Here is a 13,706-nt window from a genome sequence, read left to right as displayed (position 1 = left end):
CAACCTTTCACCTAAATAAGGCGTTGATCATCTCTGCTCTCCTGTTAGTTCCTTGCCTTTCACCTTTCACCTACTCTCTACCTCCAACATATCAGTGATGTTTAATTGCAGTTACACCTTTTACACCATTTCAAGTTCAATGTCAAAATCACATTTATATCACATTTATTTTCTTTAGCTTCTCTGATTTAGCATTCATTTATGATTTTATAACCATAACTTATTAATTATCCTCAACTTATTATAATCTTAATGCGAGGTATTACAGATGTTTTTCTGAAAAGAAATAAAGAATAATCCATGATTCTAATTATTTAATACCAAAGTTACAGTTACTTGTTTTTCTTGTAAGTGTTCTCACAAATGTAAGTGTAAGTATTATTACAAGTAAACCAATATTAATATAAGTATTTTACTTTGAATCTTATGAAATTACTCAAAATATTTAGATTTCATTATTTAAAACTTTCATGCTTTAAGCTAAGAAATAGTCTCAGCTATTTTTATAAATCTGCAGGCTGGAAACTTACTTCCTCTTTTTCCAGGAAACCTGCTTTTCCTGTTTAATGACTCTCTCTGACTGACTATGATTTCTTATGATTAAATAGAGAAAAGTAGAATTAAAGCAAAGTTTGCATGAGATAAAAACAACACACACAACCAGATTTATTTTATTGACACTTAAGTCTACTGTTGGGCCTTGATGTCACTTGAGTGATTCATTTTAAAGATAACTTTATTTATTATTACTGTTAAACTAAAATCCCCAGCATGGGGAAGTGGGATGAGCTCGGATTTTCTTGACACCCCCTCCACGAGGTCAGACCTTTCACATGCTGGGAGTCCATCACCCTCCTGCAGTTCGCCGTCCTCATCCCCTGGAAAGAGAAGATGTTCGTCTGGGATGTGAAGATGCAGATTCTTCATCCTCAGTTGTCACAGAGGGCTCAGTGTAGTCATCAAAACTCCACTTCTCTTGACACCCCCTCCTTGGAGTTTTGATTTCCCCCATGAGGTGATGAATGTCGAAGAAAACTTGGATCGCTTTGATTCTTCTACAGGAACCTTCGCTGGATGAACTGTCAGTTCTTCAGGATGTGGGATGGTTCTTTAGGGAAGATGGGCTGAGACAGAAGGCCTCAAACAAAAAAAAAATTCTGGCTGTTCAGCAGAGCAAAGCAAAAAGCATAAGCATCATGACGCTTTATCCATAATCATGATCCTTTTCCATTTTAATCCATCAGGTTGTGACAGGAGTTCTTCTTTAGCATAATCCAATTTCTTCACGGCCCTCCCAGTCCAAAGCCTTGAAGTTGTTCTCTGAACGGCAACCTTCCTGTAATAGTGGCCAGTCTACTGTAGGATGGCATGGTGCTTGATTCTCTGGCCATCTTCTCGTAATGTTCTGGTTCGCTGTAGCTAAGAACTGGCTTGAGCACTGCTTCCTCATGGACCCCTTTCTTCATCAGTAGTACTGTTGAAGTTCAGTACTTGCTTTACAAAAACTCAGGCGTTGAATCTCAGCTTGATCACCGTAGTTGCAGGCCGATCTTGAGCTTTAATCCATACTCTCTGCCCTGTTTTCAGTGACACTTTGAGCTGCAACTTCCCTTTTTCTTCTCTGAGCAAAAAGGAGAAGTGTCTTCGCCTCCCTGCTTTCTGTGACGTGAACGGAGTTCCTCTGCAGGGGAAGACCTGCTCTTCTAGCAGTTGTCACTGTGTCCATCAGCACCAAGAGGTACTTCTCACCTCTCTTTCCTGTTGTCCCCATTGGCTCTGCTACATCCATGCAGACTGAACCCCATGGGACTGTGCTCTTGATGAACAAACCTTCCATCCGCTGTCCTGGGTGCCCTGGGTAGCTGTGCAGAAAGTTGATGCAGTTCTGTTGAGGTCTCCTCCTTTTCCAAACGATCTGGACGGCCGGCTTCCTCCGGTTTCTTCCCCAGATTTTCCTCCTCGAAGTGATCATCCATCACTCCGTCTCTCTGTCGGTTCGAGTTGTCTATCCCCCAAAGCCTCTCTTTGCGCTCTTGAGCAGGGATGGGTCTAGACTATGTTGGCTACTAGCTTCACTGTCTGGATCCGGTCATTTATCCTCAGTAGAAGCTTTCCCTCACCTGTATGCCATACAGTTAATGCAAGGGTTGTGACTGACGGCCTTATCAGTCACCATTAACTCTATTCCCTAAGAGTTAACAAACCAAGTGAGCTATTCAGATCCTCACATCTGTTTTCACTGACTTGGCATAGGGCCCTCCTACTTCGTTAGTCTGGGCCCCACGTTGGGCGCCACTTGTTGTTGCGCAACACCCCCCCCCTCCTTTCTGTCTCTACTCTCTCACTCTCTGCTTCCTCTTCTGAGAGGGGAGATGTGCTACCAGCTCTCCATCTAACGGGTCAATTGAGTTTCCTAAATCTGCCGGGATTTACCCTGTCCAGAACTGAAGTAAACTCTGTTTAAGCTGGTTTCGAGAAACGATTCACCTGATTTTTAACGGCCTACATCCAGGTGTCTCACCCTTCTTCCCTCTGTGAATTAGCCAGACTGAGCAGCCTACAGCCAACTAGTTTCACAGAGCACACCTGTTAACGGTCGCTCGTTCTCTTATTTTACAACTTGCATTTGTTATTGAACCAGGTAGGTTTTAGTGACTCGGGCGAGTCCCAAGGATGATGTTTTACATTTGGGCTACCAGCAACCTATAAAACATTTTAAACTTTTTCCTCTCCAGAATCAAACATCACAGCTATTTTACAACCATCAAAGAACTTTAAGGTGACTCATTAACTGAATGTCCACAACATCTTTTAGATTTTCTTTATGCTAAATATTTTATTAGTAAGGCATTTTTGCAAGGGTCAGTACAGCTTAATTCAGTAGCAGAAATAATCAAATAAGTAAAATCAGTCATCTAGTCTATCTTTCCCTACTGCTGACACTGAGAACTAAAAAAAAGGGACCTTAGAGAGAGACGGACGGAGTTTGGCGTTTCGAACCCCAGACCTGGCACGACGACGAAGAAGGTGCTGCAGCAGGAGGAAGACGCCGATCGATGAAGGCCAGGATCTCCGCAGGTCTGATGATGAAGAAGGTGTTGCAGCAGGAGGAAGACGCCGATCGATGAAGGCCAGGATCTCCGCAGGTCTGATGATGAAGAAGGTGTTGCAGCAGGAGGAAGATGTTGATCGGCGAAGGCAGGAATCTCTGTAGGTCTGATGAGCTTCTTCTCCGCATGGATGGTGAGGTCACACAGGACTTGGTGCTGGCAGGAAGGAAGGCACCAGTTCTTCTTCTTTGTCTTTGCCTTTGTCTTCATCTTTGTCTTTGGGGTCTGAACCCAGCCGATGAGAGAAGTGCGATTTGAAGCCACAGGTTGTAGGGCTGACGGGTTGGTCCCCATGGCCGGACAGTCTTCGGCTCCGTGGCCCCGGCTCTTCTTCAGCTGCAGAGTTCTTTGTCCATCTCTTGGCTCGAAGCTGCCCGGAGGATCCAACGAACGGTTCCTCTTTTGCACTCACCTTTTATAGGGTTTCTGACTGCTCAGACAGATGATCTCATATCCATCACTGTCTTACAGACATTTCCTGATGTCTGTGCTAATGTCTCAGGGTTGCTCAACCTCCTATGTCCCTTGTCTTCACAACCTTTCACCTAAATAAGGCGTTGATCATCTCTGCTCTCCTGTTAGTTCCTTGCCTTTCACCTTTCACCTACTCTCTACCTCCAACATATCAGTGATGTTTAATTGCAGTTACACCTTTTACACCATTTCAAGTTCAATGTCAAAATCACATTTATATCACATTTATTTTCTTTAGCTTCTCTGATTTAGCATTCATTTATGATTTTATAACCATAACTTATTAATTATCCTCAACTTATTATAATCTTAATGCGAGGTATTACAGATGTTTTTCTGAAAAGAAATAAAGAATAATCCATGATTCTAATTATTTAATACCAAAGTTACAGTTACTTGTTTTTCTTGTAAGTGTTCTCACAAATGTAAGTGTAAGTATTATTACAAGTAAACCAATATTAATATAAGTATTTTACTTTGAATCTTATGAAATTACTCAAAATATTTAGATTTCATTATTTAAAACTTTCATGCTTTAAGCTAAGAAATAGTCTCAGCTATTTTTATAAATCTGCAGGCTGGAAACTTACTTCCTCTTTTTCCAGGAAACCTGCTTTTCCTGTTTAATGACTCTCTCTGACTGACTATGATTTCTTATGATTAAATAGAGAAAAGTAGAATTAAAGCAAAGTTTGCATGAGATAAAAACAACACACACAACCAGATTTATTTTATTGACACTTAAGTCTACTGTTGGGCCTTGATGTCACTTGAGTGATTCATTTTAAAGATAACTTTATTTATTATTACTGTTAAACTAAAATCCCCAGCATGGGGAAGTGGGATGAGCTCGGATTTTCTTGACACCCCCTCCACGAGGTCAGACCTTTCACATGCTGGGAGTCCATCACCCTCCTGCAGTTCGCCGTCCTCATCCCCTGGAAAGAGAAGAGGTTCGTCTGGGATGTGAAGATGCAGATTCTTCATCCTCAGTTGTCACAGAGGGCTCAGTGTAGTCATCAAAACTCCACTTCTCTTGACACCCCCTCCTTGGAGTTTTGATTTCCCCCATGAGGTGATGAATGTCGAAGAAAACTTGGATCGCTTTGATTCTTCTACAGGAACCTTCGCTGGATGAACTGTCAGTTCTTCAGGATGTGGGATGGTTCTTTAGGGAAGATGGGCTGAGACAGAAGGCCTCAAACAAAAAAAAAATTCTGGCTGTTCAGCAGAGCAAAGCAAAAAGCATAAGCATCATGACGCTTTATCCATAATCATGATCCTTTTCCATTTTAATCCATCAGGTTGTGACAGGAGTTCTTCTTTAGCATAATCCAATTTCTTCACGGCCCTCCCAGTCCAAAGCCTTGAAGTTGTTCTCTGAACGGCAACCTTCCTGTAATAGTGGCCAGTCTACTGTAGGATGGCATGGTGCTTGATTCTCTGGCCATCTTCTCGTAATGTTCTGGTTCGCTGTAGCTAAGAACTGGCTTGAGCACTGCTTCCTCATGGACCCCTTTCTTCATCAGTAGTACTGTTGAAGTTCAGTACTTGCTTTACAAAAACTCAGGCGTTGAATCTCAGCTTGATCCCCGTAGCTGAAGGCCGATCTTGAGCTTTAATCCAAACTCTCTGCCCTGTTTTCAGTGACACTTTGAGCTGCAACTTCCCTTTTTCTTCTCTGAGCAAAAAGGAGAAGTGTCTTCGCCTCCCTGCTTTCTGTGACGTGAACGGAGTTCCTCTGCAGGGGAAGACCTGCTCTTCTAGCAGTTGTCACTGTGTCCATCAGCACCAAGAGGTACTTCTCACCTCTCTTTCCTGTTGTCCCCATTGGCTCTGCTACATCCATGCAGACTGAACCCCATGGGACTGTGCTCTTGATGAACAAACCTTCCATCCGCTGTCCTGGGTGCCCTGGGTAGCTGTGCAGAAAGTTGATGCAGTTCTGTTGAGGTCTCCTCCTTTTCCAAACGATCTGGACGGCCGGCTTCCTCCGGTTTCTTCCCCAGATTTTCCTCCTCGAAGTGATCATCCATCACTCCGTCTCTCTGTCGGTTCGAGTTGTCTATCCCCCAAAGCCTCTCTTTGCGCTCTTGAGCAGGGATGGGTCTAGACTATGTTGGCTACTAGCTTCACTGTCTGGATCCGGTCATTTATCCTCAGTAGAAGCTTTCCCTCACCTGTATGCCATACAGTTAATGCAAGGGTTGTGACTGACGGCCTTATCAGTCACCATTAACTCTATTCCCTAAGAGTTAACAAACCAAGTGAGCTATTCAGATCCTCACATCTGTTTTCACTGACTTGGCATAGGGCCCTCCTACTTCGTTAGTCTGGGCCCCACGTTGGGCGCCACTTGTTGTTGCGCAACACCCCCCCCCTCCTTTCTGTCTCTACTCTCTCACTCTCTGCTTCCTCTTCTGAGAGGGGAGATGTGCTACCAGCTCTCCATCTAACGGGTCAATTGAGTTTCCTAAATCTGCCGGGATTTACCCTGTCCAGAACTGAAGTAAACTCTGTTTAAGCTGGTTTCGAGAAACGATTCACCTGATTTTTAACGGCCTACATCCAGGTGTCTCACCCTTCTTCCCTCTGTGAATTAGCCAGACTGAGCAGCCTACAGCCAACTAGTTTCACAGAGCACACCTGTTAACGGTCGCTCGTTCTCTATTTTACAACTTGCATTTGTTATTGAACCAGGTAGGTTTTAGTGACTCGGGCGAGTCCCAAGGATGATGTTTTACATTTGGGCTACCAGCAACCTATAAAACATTTTAAACTTTTTCCTCTCCAGAATCAAACATCACAGCTATTTTACAACCATCAAAGAACTTTAAGGTGACTCATTAACTGAATGTCCACAACATCTTTTAGATTTTCTTTATGCTAAATATTTTATTAGTAAGGCATTTTTGCAAGGGTCAGTACAGCTTAATTCAGTAGCAGAAATAATCAAATAAGTAAAATCAGTCATCTAGTCTATCTTTCCCTACTGCTGACACTGAGAACTAAAAAAAAGGGACCTTAGAGAGAGACGGACGGAGTTTGGCGTTTCGAACCCCAGACCTGGCACGACGACGAAGAAGGTGCTGCAGCAGGAGGAAGACGCCGATCGATGAAGGCCAGGATCTCCGCAGGTCTGATGATGAAGAAGGTGTTGCAGCAGGAGGAAGACGCCGATCGATGAAGGCCAGGATCTCCGCAGGTCTGATGATGAAGAAGGTGTTGCAGCAGGAGGAAGATGTTGATCGGCGAAGGCAGGAATCTCTGTAGGTCTGATGAGCTTCTTCTCCGCATGGATGGTGAGGTCACACAGGACTTGGTGCTGGCAGGAAGGAAGGCACCAGTTCTTCTTCTTTGTCTTTGCCTTTGTCTTCATCTTTGTCTTTGGGGTCTGAACCCAGCCGATGAGAGAAGTGCGATTTGAAGCCACAGGTTGTAGGGCTGACGGGTTGGTCCCCATGGCCGGACAGTCTTCGGCTCCGTGGCCCCGGCTCTTCTTCAGCTGCAGAGTTCTTTGTCCATCTCGATCTTGGCTCGAAGCTGCCCGGAGGATCCAACGAACGGTTCCTCTTTTGCACTCACCTTTTATAGGGTTTCTGACTGCTCAGACAGATGATCTCATATCCATCACTGTCTTACAGACATTTCCTGATGTCTGTGCTAATGTCTCAGGGTTGCTCAACCTCCTATGTCCCTTGTCTTCACAACCTTTCACCTAAATAAGGCGTTGATCATCTCTGCTCTCCTGTTAGTTCCTTGCCTTTCACCTTTCACCTACTCTCTACCTCCAACATATCAGTGATGTTTAATTGCAGTTACACCTTTTACACCATTTCAAGTTCAATGTCAAAATCACATTTATATCACATTTATTTTCTTTAGCTTCTCTGATTTAGCATTCATTTATGATTTTATAACCATAACTTATTAATTATCCTCAACTTATTATAATCTTAATGCGAGGTATTACAGATGTTTTTCTGAAAAGAAATAAAGAATAATCCATGATTCTAATTATTTAATACCAAAGTTACAGTTACTTGTTTTTCTTGTAAGTGTTCTCACAAATGTAAGTGTAAGTATTATTACAAGTAAACCAATATTAATATAAGTATTTTACTTTGAATCTTATGAAATTACTCAAAATATTTAGATTTCATTATTTAAAACTTTCATGCTTTAAGCTAAGAAATAGTCTCAGCTATTTTTATAAATCTGCAGGCTGGAAACTTACTTCCTCTTTTTCCAGGAAACCTGCTTTTCCTGTTTAATGACTCTCTCTGACTGACTATGATTTCTTATGATTAAATAGAGAAAAGTAGAATTAAAGCAAAGTTTGCATGAGATAAAAACAACACACACAACCAGATTTATTTTATTGACACTTAAGTCTACTGTTGGGCCTTGATGTCACTTGAGTGATTCATTTTAAAGATAACTTTATTTATTATTACTGTTAAACTAAAATCCCCAGCATGGGGAAGTGGGATGAGCTCGGATTTTCTTGACAATGGTGAATTACTTGATGTCAAATTCAATCCATCAAAAAGTATCATCTTGATCTGTCGCACTAAGGACAAAAATAGAGTATTTCCAAATTTCAAATTGTCTGGGATTTTATTGAATGTCTCAAGTGAAGTAAAATATCTTGTGTCGACAGACCGTCTGTCTGATGATGAGGACATTTACCGTCAGGTTCGAATGTTATACACTCAGGCAAATATCCTTGTCATTAAGTTTGGATTCTGCTCTGATGAAGTGGAACTGAACTTGTTGGGGCCTGCCCATAGCAATGCCTCCATGCATTGCATGGCAGGCACCTATTATTCTACACCCAATAGAACGTCTCTTTATTATTATAGTTACTTATTCCGCTACCTTTAATGCGGCTCGTACCGCTGCGAGTCCACCCACAAAAGTGGTATCAAAACGTGCGGCTTATTCCCGGCATTGGAGCTATTATTTTTATAAGGAATCGGACTTACGATGGCGACGTAAAAAGCGTCAAACGAGCCAAATTTCCAACTGCCGAAACGCAGAGCATAACTGACACCAACTGCCGCTTTTTTAGAGTGAGAAATGAAGAGAATTTTTGACCCCACATTAGTTTTGAAATCACCCTCACGCCCACAAATATCGCCCAATTGGTATCAAACTCGGTCATGACATCGATACGCATGCCTGCTCCGGTAAAATGTTTTCGAAATTTCTCTAGGGCTTACGGTTTTCTGTCAAGGTGCTTCAGAGCGAAATCATGCGCCAGGATAACTGACGCTCTCCCAGATTCACTTCCATGTATTTCTGAAAGATTTCTGAGCTCTGCATGCACCATTTTTGTCTCATCACTGCAATTACTGTGAGTGAGCTACAAATATGAATCGCGGTACTATGGGAGAAGACAAATAGCCCTCTCATATGCTTCAAACGGTTTTCCAATACGTCTCTCGGTTCCTGAATGGCAAGGAGTTGTTCAGGCTGCTTTTTCCATATAAACCAATGGGGTGTCTCACAAAGATAGAAATCTTTTTCCACCTTTCTGTGTCACACACACATGACAGTTAGCAGAGGATTGATAACCATAGCAACGGAACACAGGAGGGGATTGGCTGCTGTTCAGAACTACAAATACGCATCACTGTAGTTCTAATCAACACTCAGTTAAAACAGAGGGCTGAGCTGCCATTTAGAGCTACAGGCTGTTTTGGCCAGTAAATAATGGATTTAACCCAAACACTGTTAGACATTTTAATTAGTGTGATCATTTAATATGAAGCTTATGTTTTTTTTCAAAATAAAAGCCTCATTATCCCCCTCAGGTTAATGCACCGCAGTAGGCGGTGCAATAATATTAGCATGCATTATATTTTTCTCTCAGGTTAGGGAACTGCCTTGCGCAGCAAGGCAGTTCATTAGCATTAGCCTTTTACCTTAAATAGGCTATTAGCTATTTTCTTACTTATTAGCCATGTTTAATATACTGAGTGGAGTAAGTCAATTACAGACAACATTCTAATGATATGCCACTGCTTCAAACAGTTACAATTCTGTCTCTCCGTCTCTGTCTCACTCACATGACAGCTGAACTGCTCTTTAGAACTACAATGACTGAAGGTTAGAACTACAACATGGCGGACACTGAGTGCCTACAAAAGAGGTCTGAGCTGAATGTCAGAACTACAAACATGGAGGAACTGTCAGTTACTACAGAGGAGGACTGAGCTGGCCTTTAGAACTACTTGTGTTTTGGGCTTTTTATAACTGATTTTACCCAACCATTGTTACACATGGGATTAGTGTGGCAATTTAAAATGAAGCTTACTGAAAATTTCAAAATAAAAGCCTTGAATAATTTTACATCATGTAGTTGCTCTTTTTGGCTTTATTTGACTTTTTCATCCAAAGCACTGTTACACCTATTACTTTAGCTCTTTGAAATGAAGTATACTGAAAATTTCAAAATAAAAGCCTTGAATATTTTTACATGAGATAATTGCTCTTTTTGGCTTTATGTGACTTTTTCATCCAAAGCACTGTTACACATGGTATTAGTTTAGCTCTTTGAAATGAAGCATACTGAAAATTTCAAAATAAAAGCCTTGAATAATTTTACATCATGTAGTTGCTCTTTTTGGCTTTATTTGACTTTTTCATCCAAAGCACTGTTACACCTATTAGTTTAGCTCTTTGAAATGAAGCATACTGAAAATTTCAAAATAAAAGCCTTGAATATTTTTACATCAGATAATTGCTCTTTTTGGCTTTATTTGACTTTTTCATCCAAAGCACTGTTACACCTATTACTTTAGCTCTTTGAAATGAAGTATACTGAAAATTTCAAAATAAAAGCCTTTAATATTTTTACATGAGATAATTGCTCTTTTTGGCTTTATGTGACTTTTTTATCCAAAGCACTGTTACACATGGGATTAGTGTGGCAATTTAAAATTAAGCTTAACAAAAATTTCAAAATAAAAGCCTCAACATGCCCCTGCGGTTAGTGCACCGCCGCAGGCGGTGCAATAATATTATTCTGCATTATCTTTTTCTCTGAGGTTAGGGAACTGCCTTGCGCAGCAAGGCAGTTCATTAGCATTAGCATTTTAGCTTTAATAAGCTATTAGCTATGTATTTTACTTTTTAGCCATGTTTAGTATACTGAATGGAGTAAGTCCATTATAGAAAACATCCTAGTGATGTCCCACATGCTAGTGACAGCAATCACGCTAACATTAGCATTTTTGCTAATTTTAGCTGATACACTCAACTCACTTTATCATACTGAATGGTGCAAGTACATGTTAGTAAACATTCTTGTGATTCTCCTCATATGATTGCAGCTTTCTTTAGCATTGATGCTAATTTCTAGCATCATAACGCTGGGTCCAAACCGACGGGCACACTTTGGCAGGCCCCGGTTAAATTTCTTCAGGAATTTTCTAGTATCTTTATTTATTTTTCTTCCATCACCGTTAATGCGGCTCGTACCGCTGCGTGCACCCCCACAAAAGTTGTATCAAAACGTGCGGCTCGATGCCGAGAAGGGAGCTATTATTTTTATAAGGAATCGGACTTACGATGGCGACGTAAAAAGCGTCAAACGAGCCAAATTTCCAACTGCCGAAACGCAGAGCATAACTGACACCAACTGCCGCTTTTTTAGAGTGAGAAATGAAGAGAATTTTTTACCACAAAATAATTTTGAAATCGCCCTCACGCCCACAAATATCGCCCAATTGGTATCAAACTCGGTCATGACATCGATACGCATGCCTGCTCCGGTAAAATGTTTTCGAAATTTCTCTAGGGCTTACGGTTTTCTGTCAAGGTGCTTCAGAGCGAAATCATGCGCCAGGATAACTGACGCTCTCCCAGGTTCACTTCCATGTATTTCTGAAAAATTTCTGAGCTCTGCATGCACCATTTTTGTCTCATCACTGCAATTACTGTGAGTGAGCTACAAATATGAATCGCGGTACTATGGGAGAAGACAAATAGCCCTCTCATATGCTTCAAACGGTTTTCCAATACGTCTCTCGGTTCCTGAATGGCAAGGAGTTGTTCGGACTGCTTTTTCCATATAAACCAATGGGGTGTCTCACAAAGATAGAAATCTTTTTCCACCTTTCTGTGTCACACACACATGACAGTTAGCAGAGGATTGATAACCATAGCAACGGAACACAGGAGGGGATTGGCTGCTGGTCAGGACTACAAATACGCATCACTGTAGTTCTAATCAACACTCAGTTAAAACAGAGGGTTGAGCTGCCATTTAGAGCTATTGGCTGTTTTGGCCAGTAAATAATGGATTTAACCCAAACACTGTTAGACATTTTAATTAGTGTGATCATTTAATATGAAGCTTATGTTTTTTTTCAAAATAAAAGCCTCAATATCCCCCTCAGGTTAATGCACCGCAGTAGGCGGTGCAATAATATTAGCATGCATTATATTTTTCTCTCAGGTTAGGGAACTGCCTTGCGCAGCAAGGCAGTTCATTAGCATTAGCCTTTTACCTTAAATAAGCTATTAGCTATTTTCTTACTTATTAGCCATGTTTAATATACTGAGTGGAGTAAGTCAATTACAGACAACATTCTAATGATATGCCACATGCTATTGACAGCATTTAGAGAAAGATATGTTCAGCCTGCTTTGATCAGAAAAACTAACTGCTTCAAACAGTTACAATTCTGTCTCTCCCTCTCTGTCTCACTCACACGACAGCTGAGCTGCTCTTTAGAACTACAATGACTGAAGGTTAGAACTACAACATGGCGGACACTGAGTGCCTACAAAAGAGGTCTGAGCTGAATGTCAGAACTACAAACATGGAGGAACTGTCAGTTACTACAGAGGAGGACTGAGCTGGCCTTTAGAACTACTTGTGTTTTGGGCTTTTTATAACTGATTTTACCCAACCATTGTTACACATGGATTTAATGTGGCAATTTAAAATAAAGCTTAATGAAAATTTCAAAATAAAAGCCTTGACAATTTTTGCATCAGAAAATTGCTCTTTTGAGCTTTATATAACTGATTTAACCCAGCAATTGTTACACATGGGATTAGTGTGGCAATTTAAAATTAAGCTTAATGAAAATTTCAAAATAAAAGCCTTTAATATTTTTACATTATGTAATTGCTATTTTTGGCTTTATGTGACTTTTTTATCCAAAGCACTGATACACATGGGAATAGTTTGGCCCTTTGAATGAAGCTTAACAAAAATTTCAAAATAAAAGCCTTGACAATTTTTACATCAGATAATTGTTCTTGTGAGCATTATATAACTGATTTTATCCAATCACTGTTATACATGGTATTAGTTTGCACCTTGGAAAGGAAGCTTAACAAAAATTTCAAAATAAAAGCCTTGACAAATCTTACATTAGGTAATTGCACTTTTGAGTAACAAATAACTGATTTAACCCAATGACTATTAGACATGGGATTAGTTTCGACCTTTGAAATTAAGCTTAACAAAAATTTCAAAATAAAAGCCTCAACATGCCCCTGAGGTTAGTGCACCGCCGCAGGCGGTGCAATAATATTATTCTGCATTATCTTTTTCTCTGAGGTTAGGGAACTGCCTTGCTGTGCAAGGCAGTTCATTAGCATTAGCATTTTAGCTTAAATAAGCTATTAGCTATTTATTTGACTTATTAGCCATGTTTAGTATACTGAATGGAGTAAGTCCATTATAGAGAACATCCTAGTGATGTCCCACATGCTAGTGACAGCAATGATGCTAACATTAGCATTTTTGCTAATTTTAGCTGATACACTTACTTTATCATACTGAATGGTGCAAGTACATGTTAGTCAACATTCTTGTAATTGTCCTCATATGATTGCAGCTTTCTTTAGCATTGATGCTAATTTCTAGCATCAGAACGCTGGGTCCAAACCGACGGGCACACTTTGGCAGGCCCCGGTTAAATTTCTTCAGGAATGTTCTAGTTTAGATCATATTGTACATCACTGTATTTTACACATTTGTGGTGCAATTTTAAAAAAAGCCAGTCTTCAAAGATTGAAGAAGGCTTATAATGATGCACTGAGACTCTTATTAAATAAACCCAGATGGACCAGAGCCAGTGAACTCGCGTCAGCACT

Source organism: Xiphophorus maculatus, chromosome 5, assembly GCF_002775205.1.
Source record: "Xiphophorus maculatus strain JP 163 A chromosome 5, X_maculatus-5.0-male, whole genome shotgun sequence".
Classification (NCBI taxonomy): Eukaryota; Metazoa; Chordata; class Actinopteri; order Cyprinodontiformes; family Poeciliidae; genus Xiphophorus; species Xiphophorus maculatus.
Note: the sequence above shows the minus strand (reverse complement) of the source record.